Source organism: Lagopus leucura, unplaced genomic scaffold (genome assembly GCF_019238085.1).
Source record: "Lagopus leucura isolate 7727_CA_CO unplaced genomic scaffold, USGS_WTPT01 Super-Scaffold_100024, whole genome shotgun sequence".
Lineage (NCBI taxonomy): Eukaryota > Metazoa > Chordata > Aves > Galliformes > Phasianidae > Lagopus > Lagopus leucura.
The window spans coordinates 2,949,151-2,962,514 of record NW_024962276.1 but is presented as its reverse complement, the minus strand read 5'-3'; the positions used below and the strand labels follow the sequence as shown (position 1 = coordinate 2,962,514).

General features: G+C 42.8%; 1 protein-coding gene across 2 annotated transcripts in view; it reads left to right on the top strand.

The window, feature by feature from the left end:
• LOC122184567 (protein spinster homolog 2) overlaps nt 1-13,364 on the top strand; it is a 122,843-nt gene that overhangs the window by 18,255 nt on the left and 91,224 nt on the right. The window lies entirely within an intron of this gene.

Genomic DNA, 13,364 nt, shown 5'->3' with positions numbered 1-13,364 from the left:
CACCTGTTGGCCCTCTTCTGTTGCCTCTGACTTCTGCAGTCCTGCTCTAGGCTGTTAGCACATCAGAAGAGGAGGACCAGAAGTTTGTCCCCACCTGCAAGATGAAATAACAATTTTCTCTACAATCCCAGTTTGTTGAATGTCCTTGCAAGAGATTCTCCCAGTCTCTAATTCACTTTCAGATGTCGTTCTCTGTAGTTGTATTTTGTCTGACCTGTGTCTGTGATCTTTCTGGTTATTAGCAATGATACATACGAGGAAGCTGCCGGTTCTTCTTGTATTCACTGTGTGCCTCAATGCAGGAGCATTGCATGACATCTGGGATAGAGAGGTATTCAAAAGCAGCAGATACGTGATAGGCACTTTTCCAGCTGTTTTTCTTCTCAGTCCGACTTTTCAAGAACAACCAGCTCTATGGCAGTCCCTCACAATTGCATCAGTTTCCTTGAGCATCACCAGGTGTCTTTTAAGTATGCCTGGGGTATTTCAAGTTCGGTGTCAGGAAGTCTTATTTCCTTGGCAGATTGGTGTTCCAGATGCATTATGCTTTCACCCTCAGTAACTTCTAGTTTTCTGTATATTTTTGATCCTTTCACAATTTAGGTCTGTGGTTGAGCACTGCAGTAGGCTGATGAGGTATGAACAAGACTTTCAAGGTGATCTACTTGTTCTTGTTCCTTATTAATTACGATTGTTGTAATGAGCAGGTGGCTAAAAAAGTGTGCAGGAGTAGCACAAGAAGCAGCTTTTCATAGTGCTAAGAAATGCCTGGCTGCTAAAGAAAGACCACTGGCTTGTTTCTTTTCCCAAACCACTTGTGTTTGGTCCTTTCTCGCTTCCGCTTTTTCCTTCACTGCTAAACCAGGCGGAGCACAGCAAAGGTACAGTTTTTCAGTTGTGCACAAATCTCTTTTAACTTGCCATGAAGAGAAAGAGAAATTGGATAACTTAGATGGAATTCTTTTTTACTTTATTTCCTTCCTCTCATTGCTGCTGACATGAACATGTGAAAATTACCACTAGCAAAAACACTTAAGATGAGATATAATCTGCCAAGGGAATTTGGGCCTACAGCACCTGCTTAAAATAACAATAAATCAGCCAATTGGGTGCCATATTCCCAGTGCAGCTTTGAAAGTCTCTGGCTGAAAGTATAATTACAAATAAGGTTTAAACAATGCCATTTATTTATACAAGCTTTCTGTGAGTCATGCATTGCAGCTTTCTAAACTAATGAAAAGATTAATTCTCTCTTGTTTTCATTTCCACTATCCCCAATACCTTGTAGGGAATAGCTTACAGGGTGAACGACTTCTGGGACCCCATCTGGAAACCATTGCAGTGTGGAGGTTGGTGAGGAGTGCTGCAGCTCCCTTGGTGAGGTGCGTGCCTCCTGGGAACACCTGGATGCCTGTTCAGACCTGTACAGAGGTGTTTGGGTGGCATCATGTCTGGCTGTTGGAATGACATAAAAGCGACCTTTCTAGCTTGGCATTTCCCTCTTTTTGAAAACAGAAGTTCTTCAATGTAGGCATACCTATCTTCCCAGGTCCTTGTGGGCTCACCTGCTGTCCAGATGCACTAAAACGTATTTGAGGCGCACTCTATCTGTACTATGGTGTGTTCTACGCTTCTGTCCAGAGCAGACTTCTGTGGGACTGCCATAAGCAGTGGTACACAGGTGCTCAGGTGCCCAGATTCTTAGCAAATACTTTGTGCACTGTGTAGGTGCTTGGAAGCAAGCATTATTCCAGCCAATATGGTGAGCAAAAGGAATAAAAGCTTTTGGGCAAGGCATGCTTATGCAAGACGTTAAGTCTGCACCTGCAATATGTATACCCCACAGCAGAATGCTTGACAAGGAGTTTCTTTTATCTGGGAATCATTTTATCTGCTAGCACTGATCTTGGTGCTCAGAGTTTGCATTACTTCCTGAATCCTAATTAACTTTGCTGTGACCACACAGGCACGTTGCAGCTTTCCTGAATAACTCTTATTAATCAGATGGCATTCAGCTTATTTGTTGCTTTGCCTCAGAGACAGGCACTGTGATTTTTAATTCGTCCTCCTATTGCTCTTTATTTTCTGCTCAACATCTAAATAAAGAATAAATGTTCAGAGTGTTTGACATATGTCCTAAAAAAAATACCTTCAATACCAGAAACTGAAGTGCAGGGCCAACGAGAGTGGCTTACTGTTCAGATAGAGGACTGAAATGCCTTTTAATTTTAAACTGCATCTTTTCTTTTTCTTCTCTGTTGAAGCAGAAAGCACGCACACAGACCCCAACAGGTTGTTTCTTCAGAGGGAGCCCGGCCTTTTACGTTCTGTATGAGTTTTGTGGCTCGGCATTTTCTTCCTGACCCCATCTCTTCAGCAGCTTAGATATTACTGTGCAGAAGGGAGGTGTGGGTAGGGAGGGAGAGATAAATACTGCTTGCATTATTTCAGTGATTGCTGCTTGTGTGTGGCACCGCTGTCTGGCCTTGATTATCTTCAGAGATTTGACAGTTTTTCAGTTCACCTGTGAAAACATCTAGAGATAAGGAGTGAGAGCCATGGATCGTCCATTGCAAAAATAACGTCTTGCTGGCCACCCAAGAAACCTTTGGGGTATTAAGCATTGCTGCAATAAGTTTGCAAGGTTTAATTTTATTTTATATATATATTTTTCCCACCTAAATTGTGGGGTGTCTGAGCTTATGGAAAATTGATGATATTTGCTAACAAAAGTGAGAGTTCTAAGTGACGTGGGATTAATGCACAACATCCTGTGTTTGTAGCGACCGAGGAGTAACGCTGCTGATTTGCTTCTTTATAGAGAAGAGAAGCCACTATTGCTGGCTGCAGATTTATAATGCACATAGTGATACTCCTATCTCAGAATAGCTGAAACAAAACGCTGCCTGAATGACCAAAATAAAGACCTTGAGCAATCCCAGTAAATGGAGATATGAATCACAACAAAAGCAGTTTCTTTTAAACTGAGTCACTCTCCAGGTTATTTTTCACTTCTCTCTTCCCTTAGTGTTTTAATCAGTTGGCCCATTTCAGCCCCATTTTAAGAAGGAAGGAGGACTTCTCCAAGGCACAGTGCTGAGGATTCTGCGGCAGGGAAATAAGAGTCCTTGTGATGTGGTCTTAGCATTTATTAGATGTGTAAGAATCCAGAAGGGCAAAAGATTCTGGACATCTACATCCTCTGAAAAAACTTGGAGAATGCTGCCTCAAGACACAAAAATGTAGGGGAACAAGAATACATAATTCTGTTTTTTGGAACTAATTTTTTTTACTATAAACTTGCAAAGAAGTGGCTCATGGGGCATGGCCAAACAATGGTTTAAAAGTGTGGCTGGCTGCTGTGAGCTACGAGCTGTGGTTGAGTTAAACTTCATCTTGTAATGAGCTGCCCTGAGGTACGCCTGTCGTCAGGGAGTCAATGCACATTGGTGAGCCTAACGCATTTCAGCCTCCTTTTACTGTTTGCAGTGAAGGGGGGAAACCCAAGCCCCTTTTCTAGCTGGCTGTATTACGCTGTCTCCTGAAACAAGTGGACGCAATACCCCTTTTTAAATTCCCTGCTCTGCTGGCTGTCATTAATTTAAGTGTAGATGGGTCGCTGACAGCCATTAAAAAAAATCGGACATTCTAGAAATGAAAGATTCACTACTAATTTAATACTATCTTTTTTTTTTAACATAAACTTTCTGCAAGGTGAAGGAACAAATTTTTTTTTTTATTTAACACTGGAGAGAGTGTACAATTATTAATTTTTTTCCAGATTTCTGTACTCATCTATTTTTTAAGAAATTCATTACTGAATGCCCTGAGGGGTAGTTCATGGGATTTGGTATTGCTTGGAAATTCACACAGAGAAGTTAGTGAGAACTGTACCTGTCACTGGCTGATATTGAATTTTGGCAGCATCTAATATTCAACTATTTCCTAGCCTTCTACAGGAAGAACTGGGCTTCATCTTTCTTGAGGCAGGAAATATGATGCAGCGCAGTATTTACCCATGGGAAATGTTTCCTTTTGTGTGGAAATAACATTTGGGCTCCTTTAGCCTTGCAACAGTTAAAATGGAGGTAGGCTTGTTGGCTTTGCTGTATCACAGGTGCCAGTGACTATGCAATCAGACTGCTGATCAAAGACCTTTGTGTCTGCAATATCAGAGGCCCAGCAGCCTTTATCACCTACCCGCAATCTGCAGATGTAGTTTGAACATGGAAGCAGGTTGAAATAGGTGTGCTTTACCAACACTGAAATAAAAGCTATCCTAAATCAGAGAGACTCTCTCCTAATAACAGCAACAACAAAAACGTTCCTGTTTTTTATTTGGGATGCGCATCTTATAATTAATCTTGCTTCTCCTAATTTGCCTTTCATCTGGGGCTCTTCACAAGTGCTTAATAACCAAGCCCTGCTGTATCTATGACACACATGATTATTGTTATTATCTTCATTTGACTAATGTGGACTCAGACTGTATAGGATCAAATAATTTACCCAAGGTTAAATAGTGATGTAGTGTCAGGATTGGGAGCGTGTCTCTTAAGCCTGGGTTTTCAAAATGGATGTGTCACTGGGTGTAAGCATTGCTGCCCTGCTAAGACAGCCCTCGTGGTGGAGGTCCTATGGCAATGCAGCCAGGCAGAACCACAGCCATTGCTGCAGGTTTTAGCTTCAGAAATTGCTGCAGCTCACACCGAATGAAAGACTCTGGGACAGGATTTCCTGGAGTCAACGTTGTCATGTGGCTACAAGAATGACCCATTCTAATTATAGAGATGCCTCATGCTCGTTCTAGATTTTAGCTCCTGCTCTCATTTAACTGCACACTCATGCAGATATAAGGTTTTGCATTCAGATTTTACTGCTGTATTGGTTACCAGCTGTAGTAGAATCTAGTAAATACTTTAATAATTCATATTTAAGAAGGTAGTCTGCAGCATTCAAATACCTTCTGTGATAACTCCAGAGCTGGTTTCTTTTTTATTTTATAGCACTGTGGGTAAATCCTAGGTTTCTCAACAAGATTTTGTGCTCCACACAAATCTTCTTTGAAATACCTACATGCCTTACTAATTAACTGAGCAAAGCCACTTCTCTTGTTAGCTGGATGCTTGGAATAACTAATGCAGCCTGTTTACGGTTATGCACCATATTTGATCATTTCCTAGCATAGCTTGGGCAGTGCCCAGTGTCAAATAACAAATGCTTAATGCATTTCTGTGGGAGATGCATGCATGAATGTGTGTGTGTGCAGAGGAGGAGTGTGATGTTGCTTTGTGCTTAGGGAGGGATGTTTTCTGTCAGTTGGAGATGTAGAAGTTGGCAGATGGCTTTTCTCTCTGTATACAGATCACAAAATGTCTGTGTCTGAGGACTGCCCCTGACCAGAGGACAGCTTTAAGTAGCCATGGAAGAAAACAAGACGACTCCAGGAGACTGCTGTCATAGTGCATAGAAATACACCCTGGAGTCTCATCTGCTGGATAAATATCTTCCTCAGGTCATCTGAGGGTATGAAAAGGGCTCCTTGAAACCTTTGGATTTCTTGGTGCTGTGCATTAATGCACCACACACTGTGTTTCTTGCATGGATCAGTGTGCTGGTGGTGGGAGAGTGCCTTGAGTGAAGGGAAGAGGGAAGGAGAAAGGTGTGAGAAGCTGTGATTTTTTTGTCAGGCTGCCCTGCAGACCAGGTGAGTGAAGAGACCTGGAAAGTTCTGGTTATGCTGCTCATGAGAGAACAAGGAAAGCAGGCAGATACAAAGGAGCAACTTGTGAAGATGGATTTGGAGTAGCTTTATCCTGCATCTTTTATGTGTTGGTGCCTAACTGCCTGTTCAGTGGCAGTGTCTGTAAGCTTAAAGCACATATTTTACATTAAGGGCTATTCTAGGATTACTAAAGATAGGATAGATACTTGTATCTGTAGTCAAAAGCTTTTTTATCTGCAAATTAAGCCAGTAAGATATAGGAAGTAACTTGAAATAGTAGGTTTTCATCTATTTCTTGCTTTAGAAATGGACTGCCGCAGCAGTTGGCATCCCTGATTGATCTGTGGAAGATATGCTATAGGAAATTCCAACTTTTCCTGCTGTTGCACTTAAAATCTGAAGTTCCTAGCCAGATGTAGGTCACATAAGGAGATTTGAGTGGTGGACATTCACTAACATTAGAAAGGCACTTTGAAAACCAGTGCCTTGGTGGTGAGAGTGCTGGAGAAGTGCTTGTGTACCCCCTCCTCCCTATGCTGATGTGAAGTTGGTTGTTAGAAGGCTTAATCAGCCCAGAACCACGACAGTAGGTGTGTCTTGTTCACCTTGAAATCATGGTGGTTCTGTGCTCCAAAAACCTTCTTGGAATGTGTCTGATGTTGTGTCTGGTGGCTTTAACACCTCACTGCTGTTCTGCAGGCTGCTTTGTACAAGATATCTGCATCTGGAATCTCCTCTGCACTGTCTAAGACACTCTGTAGTAAAAAGAATATAAAGCTCCTTGCAACTGTATGCAGATATACCAATATGCTCTGGACAGCTTATGATGTTCCAAAATAGCTTTGAGGCATTGCTAAACAGAAGCAAAACGTAAATGAGAGATGAGATGCAGTCACTTGGAAATATGTCCAATCTGAGTGCATGTTTCTACAGATTTGATAGAAATCTTCCTAACTGGAGAAATTAGCTGTCATCTGCCATAAAACATCAGTCACTAATTGCCCCTGTTGCTCACTCGTATCTCAGCCTTCTGTGTTACAGAAGTGTCTGGCCTTAAGAGCGGAGAAGTGTGTAAAAAAAAATCCTTGCTCACTACAGCCAATGACTTCAGAGAGCACAGAGGCTTTCTTCTGTTTGCCTTCACAGCGTTGCATATGACACTTTTTCTTGAAATAAGTGTATTTAACATTTTGAATTTTGTAATAATGAACTGTGATGTACTGACAGGCACAGAGATCTAGCTGCTTGTGCACAGAAGGGATAGCAGAGGGCTCGAGCTGGACCTTCTGTTGTCACGCAGCAAGTGGAGCTGTGTCAGGATGAGATAACGGTGCAAGTTCACCTGGTCTGGGTGAGCAAGGCAGGCAGCAAGCTGGCTGGCCAGAGGTAATGCTCACACAGAGTGAGGTCGGGGCAATTAGCCTCGTGTTGTGTACACCATTAATTCACAGTTTCATGCCATTAAAATATTTGCATGTTCTTTGGCTGGTTCCAAAACAGCAATATTTTTACTAGATGAGCGTTACCAGGTTTTCAGTAGGCTATGGGAATAAGTTTCAAATGTGTTTTTTGTGAATATAAGAAAGAAGATGTAAGAATAAAGGCATCAAATTGGTTCTGAGAACTAGAGCCTAATCATTGCATGGTATCTCTAGAAGGACTTGTAAATGACTTTCTTTTGCTAATTTTTTTTTGTCTAGCCAGAAAACCATGAGAACAGGGCTGTGAAATACACAGTCACATCCATCCAGAAACAATCTTCACAATCTCTTCAAAGAGACTTTGCAGATGCCTATTTTCATCTTCCTGCCATTTGCGGCTCATGCCAGGATCCTGACTCACTGTCACTCTGGTTCAGTGATACACCGAGTTTTCCAATAAAGAAAACAAGGGAGTGGTGAGTCACTGCCTCAATACAGATGTACTTGATTTGCTCTACCATTATCTGTGGTGTTTTTATTTATTTTCCTTAGCTTCTACACCAAGTTTCTCAGATATATTTCTTTGCAGAATTGGGTAGGCTTGTTAGACGTGGGTAAGGACTGGAAGGTCAAAAGGTAACTGGCACTTTTGGTGGCAGGTCCACCCCTTACTGCCATAGCATGCGTATGGAGAGATTGAATGCAGGGAGTTTCTGGATTTTCTGAACTATGTCTTTGTTTTTTGAGGCTCTGCTGTTTCATCTGGAATTTAAAATGGCACAGGCACTGGCAGTAAAGATATTTTTCCTCCAGTGTGGGACTAGAGGTATTGCTGTGCAGTATGTGCCTCACTTAGTTTGTATGCATTAAAAGTACTAGAAGAAACTTTGAACTGAGGCCTGAGGTAAAGAGACTTGGTATGGGAGAATGATCTGGCCACACTCATCAGAAACTGTTAATGTTTATAGTAGACATCTGAAATGACAGAAAACCTTAGCTGCTAGTCATGTTTGTGTTTATTATTTGAAGTTACAGCTGCTGACTTTGACCATTCCACATACAGGAATCTAAGTCTCAACAGACAAGTTTGTTTTTAAGTCCAGGTGTAGGTGCCAACTCCTTTTAGCCAAATCATGGCATTTTTCTCTAAGCAATGTCCTTCCTTGGCTTGTGGGAATTGCAAGGCTGAATAGACGGGTGAAGGCAGCAGGCTCAAGGTGAGATGAGGCCAGGGAGAAATTGAGGATCTCTGTGGAAGCTCTGCAGCAGGGAGGAAAGGAGAACAAAGCGACGCAGTGAGCTGAGTGCTGAGAGCTGTTGTTGTATTGGATCACAAGCAAAAATTCTTCCAGGTTTTGGAATTTATTTAAGCTCTTGGGCTGGTATTGGCTGAGTATTCCATGCTCTCCATTTGATGAGGGCTTCCTTCCCAGCCACAGTCCTGGGAACAGGCTGCACTGTAATTAAAGAGATGAGGGATTTGATTTGGGTGTGGTCTTGCCACTGAGGCACCCAGCATTTGGCAGCTATGGTTGCATTCAAATTCCTATTTGTTTTGTTTTGATATGTATTATTTTTTAATCTGAGCAGGACTGGCTGTCCTGGGCTGCTTTCCCTGCATGCCCTGACCCTGTGTTAATGATGCTTTCTGCTAATCCATTCTACACCTGATGAACTTTTTCATCCCCTCCCACTCTTGCAGGCAATTTTGTGCTAAGACTTTGCATACAACATTACAGTGCAGCTCTAGCTATGCTAGAGGAACCATAACTTAGTACTGCCTCCTTTCTGCTTGAGAGAGTGGAAGAAGTCTTTTTGTGGTCTTTTAATATCTTCTTCAAGCCCTTAGCTAATTGCATTCTGTACGTTTTTTCCCCAATACATAATTACGTGTTGCATACCGTGTAGATAAGCTAGTAGTTCTTGGGAGTTAATGAATAGTTCAGATACTTCTGCATTGATATTATAATAATGATAAAACCATCAAATGGAAAAGTGGGTGTTGACAGGTGGTACAAGTCTGGATAATATTGTTTTTCTATAGGAATAGAATAGGAATGGCCCAACAAAGCAGACAAATTTGTTTCATTTCCCAAGTAATAGTGCATTTAGCAGAGAACACAGCACCTGTCCTATTGGGAAAGGCCACTGAAAATGCTGCTGGGGAAAACAGCAAGTCCTCCTGTGTGTCAGTGCCACAGGTGTAGGTCCTGATGGTTCTGAGTGCAGATGCAGCCCGGTGAGCTGAGCGTTCACCCAGTTACCTCCGGTGCACACAGGCAGTGGGCAGCCTCTCCCACCTCTGACACTATTAGTGTCTGTGAAGGCTTTGAACTCTCACACTGCTTCGCTCTGGGGTTTTGTTGGCAGATATTTGAGCAGCTGTTTCATGGCCTGCAAGTGCCTGCAGTGCTGGGCCTGGACGGTCTGGCTCATTCAGAGCTTTGGCTTTAGCTGCTGTGCTGGGTTTGTCTCTTCAGTGCTTCTCTATTACTCAGGGAAACCCCGTTCTAAACAAGCTGCTGTGGGTGCTGGCAGTTTCTTTTCAGTGCTTTCTAGGTCAGGAATTTCTTGCATGCCAGTGTGAGCAGATCTTGGGAAACCCTTGTTTTGATTTGTCAGGTTGCTGGGTTTGTTTTGTTTGTTGTTTTTTTTTTTTTTCCCCCTCTGATTCTGCAATGCCGTTTCAAAACTAAATAGGGCTTGTTTCATCAATGCACACTGTCATGTCATGCAACAGTGGAAGTCACTTGTATGGAAGGTAAGTCAGTGCATGTGTCCTAAGGAAGCTCCTGCCAGTGTTTTCAAGCAGGACATCACCCGTCATTTAGCAACACCTAAAGAGCAGGCCTGCTTCTTTTTGCATGCAAGACTGGGAATGGTTTCATGACAATCCAAAGAAGATGGTACCACGCTTCTGTTTTCAACTTGCCCATTCTGATAGCAGTGGGAATTTATCTTGAGGTACAAATGTCAGCAGGGCTGCCACCATGGTTTTCTGCAGCTGAGTATTTAAATAGGGTCCAAACTGTGAAGCTTGTGTTTAGCAGCTAGTGGGTGGCTGAGCTGAAGCCAGCTCATTTGATCTGTGTGAACTGCAGTCACACCTTAGGGTTGCAGTGTAGATAATATCACAGAGACCTCAGAATAAACCTCTCCCACCTAATCTTTTCACATGTTTCTGAACAGACAGGTGTGTGCACCACTCCTACGTCTGCAGAATGCGTTATTTGAAGCAGGTTGCACATGGCTGCAGGCATGAAGGAGAGCCTGGTGGTAACCAGGTTGCTCGTGTCTAATGGTTGAGAGGTCAGGGAGCTTCCCTGGAAACACAGCTTTGGGAGTAGCAGGGAGAAGGTGCTGGGGCCACATGTAATGTTATCAGTGCCCAGCTGCCTCACATGGAAAGTTGTGTGCTCGGAAGGAGCCAGCATACATCTTCCTCCCGTTAAAAGATACCTTTAAAAACCCTTGTGCTTTTTGAGTAAATAGCCTTATTGCCCACTATGGTGTCACAGCACAGAAGCAGCATTTAAAGAACTGCATCTGTGTTACTGATGCAACTGACGCCCTGTAGCTTTGTTTCTGTAGCTTCTCATTCCTTACACAGCTGAACTGCTTTGCACCTGCCTTAGAAGTAGTTTGAAATAGAGGTGTGATGCTTTGTTTTGGTGAGTGGAAAATGGGGCTCTCCCAAGGGAAGCTATACTGTCTTTCTGCTTTGAAATTGTAATTTCATTGTGGCTTAGCTCATGAACACTCTTTTGTACCATTGCAATGCTTTATTCATGTAAAAATGTAGCACTGGTTACATGAAGAGCCCAGATTCATTTAAATATAAAGGGTAACCAAGGCTTTCTTTACACTGGCTCTGCTATGGAGTGGTTCTGTAAATGATGGTTAACACAAGAAATTCCTGTTCAGAGCAGCTTTTACCCTGCATCAGATGTCCTTCTTGCAGCTTCTGTTTTCCTGTAGCTCTGGTCAGCAGACAAAGTCTATCCTGGCAAGCAGGCTGCCTTGTGCTTGGTCAGCACCACCCACCCTTGTCTGAAGCCTGACCTGAGCACTTCCAGGAAAACTCTTCCCCTCCTGGAAGCGCTCTGGCACTGAATGTGGACAAGGTCAGCCACCTTCTTTGGCATTTCATTGACATTCTCTCCCTATCTAACCCTCCACACCCAAATTGCTCTTAAAGTCCTCTTTATGCCCACTACCCACAAGAATCTGATAACTGCCCTGCTGTCTTTGACAAGTACTTAAACACCAGAGCAGGACCAGTGGAGTAACCTAGATAGGGCTAAAGGAATTAAACCTGCGAACAGTCCTAATCATCCCTGTGCGTGGGTTTCTCAGCAAATCCTGTCTCTGTGCCCATCTTGATCAGCATACCACGTTAACTGCTGTCTGTATTTCAACTCACAGAGTTCCAAGCTCTGCATCAGCATTTACAGTGTCTGGTTCAGCTGGTAGGGTGCTTTGGAAAGTTGGCACTGTGTTTCTTAAATCTTTATTCAGGCCTTGGAACACCGAATTTGCTCTAAGAAATAATAGGTGATAGCACTAACGTGCCATGTAATCATGCAGCCGCTCGAATGGCTGTCAGCCTTGCTGGGAGGCAGCCTCAAGGAAAGTGGTGCCTAGATAGGAGCTGCTTATGGCTGCTTCCAGATCCTCCAGACGTGTATGTATGAACTTCCATCCAAAGGGGGCCTTGTCAGCCACACATGGCTTCCCTTTCTTGGATTGCATCAGGAGTTGGGAGACGCTCAGGAGCACATCTGTGTGCAGCATGATTGCTGTCCGGAGCCTGGATCTGGGTCCAGCTGTCTGCCTTCTCGTCATCTAGAGGCAGAAGGGAAAAGTCAAAAGCTCTATCTCTTTATTGTATTCTCCCTTGGTCTGTCACTGCTTAATTGTATCCCTGAATCTTATTAAAGTTTGGGGTGAGTCATTACCATGCAGAGGTGAAAACAGAGCTGTGCAAATTGAAGGGAGGAGTGTTTCCCCATGTGCAGAGCAGAATTCCCACAGCTCAGAGAAACTCCTATCACTCCATAGATATGTTGCATCATCTGCTAGCTGCTGCCTCTAATTTAATGCCCTAAATCCCATATCAAAACACTTGGAGTCCAAAGAGAGAATAAAATAGGCTTGGACTAGGAAATTCATACCAATTAGACATGCAGATCTCTCTTAATCATCGGGGATCTTCCAGGTTCATGCAGGCCTTATAATTGTGGTGCTGAGTTCTTATTGCATTGACTATCCTCAGAACACACTTCCTTCTCCACCATCAAAATGAAATTGAAGGAGTGAGCCAAGGTGACTGCTCTTCAGTGTCCTAAATTTATTTCATTTACGACTATAGCAGTTCAAGCTTGTAAAATACATTATGATCTCCTGTGGAGACAAGTACTGCAGAACTGTCACTGTCACTGAGCAGATAATTTCTTTGCGATGTACAGAAAGACCTCCTCTGCTTCACTTTGTACACATCATTACAGCCCCTTGCACTTGCTGTTTTGGTTTATGGTGCAAACCCAAAAGAACTCTTCTTTCTGAGGCGATGGTTTCTACCACATCTCAGGCTGTTTCTCCTGTTAACTTTTGGAGATTTAATGTGCCTGCTTGGCATTCTGGCACAGCTGGGAACATGTTGGTGGAGGCAGCTCTGGACACGTGTGTGTCATTGATTAGGAGCACAGAATGGCAGAGTAGTTTGGATGGAAGAGATCTCTGAAAATAAGCAGGGAGATGGACTAGATTAAAGCATTGTTTGGAGTTGTTTTAGAGCTAAGTAGCTGGTTGCTTACCCATCTTTGGTAAGCTATTTTAAATTTATTTTACTGATTTGTTTTGGAAGCAAGGACCACCCAGAAATAGTTAAATGTGAAAACTCCCATCATGGCTCTCCTTAATGAGATTTATTGAAACTTTTTAAAAATTCAATTTAATGTGTCTTGTTTTTTTTTAACCACTTGAAGCACCTAAGGTACAGAATCACATTTCCTTGTATTTCTGTGTAATAACAAAGCCAGACAAACAACAACAACAAAACAAACCAAGCCAAAAATTTGTGATCTCCTTGAAGAACAAATACCAGCTTCCAATAGATGAGGATTTAATTCCCAAACTCTGCATGCCTCGGCTATTACAGTAGCAAATTACTGAGTATGCATGTACGGAAAAGAAGCCAATGTGCAATCATTACAATT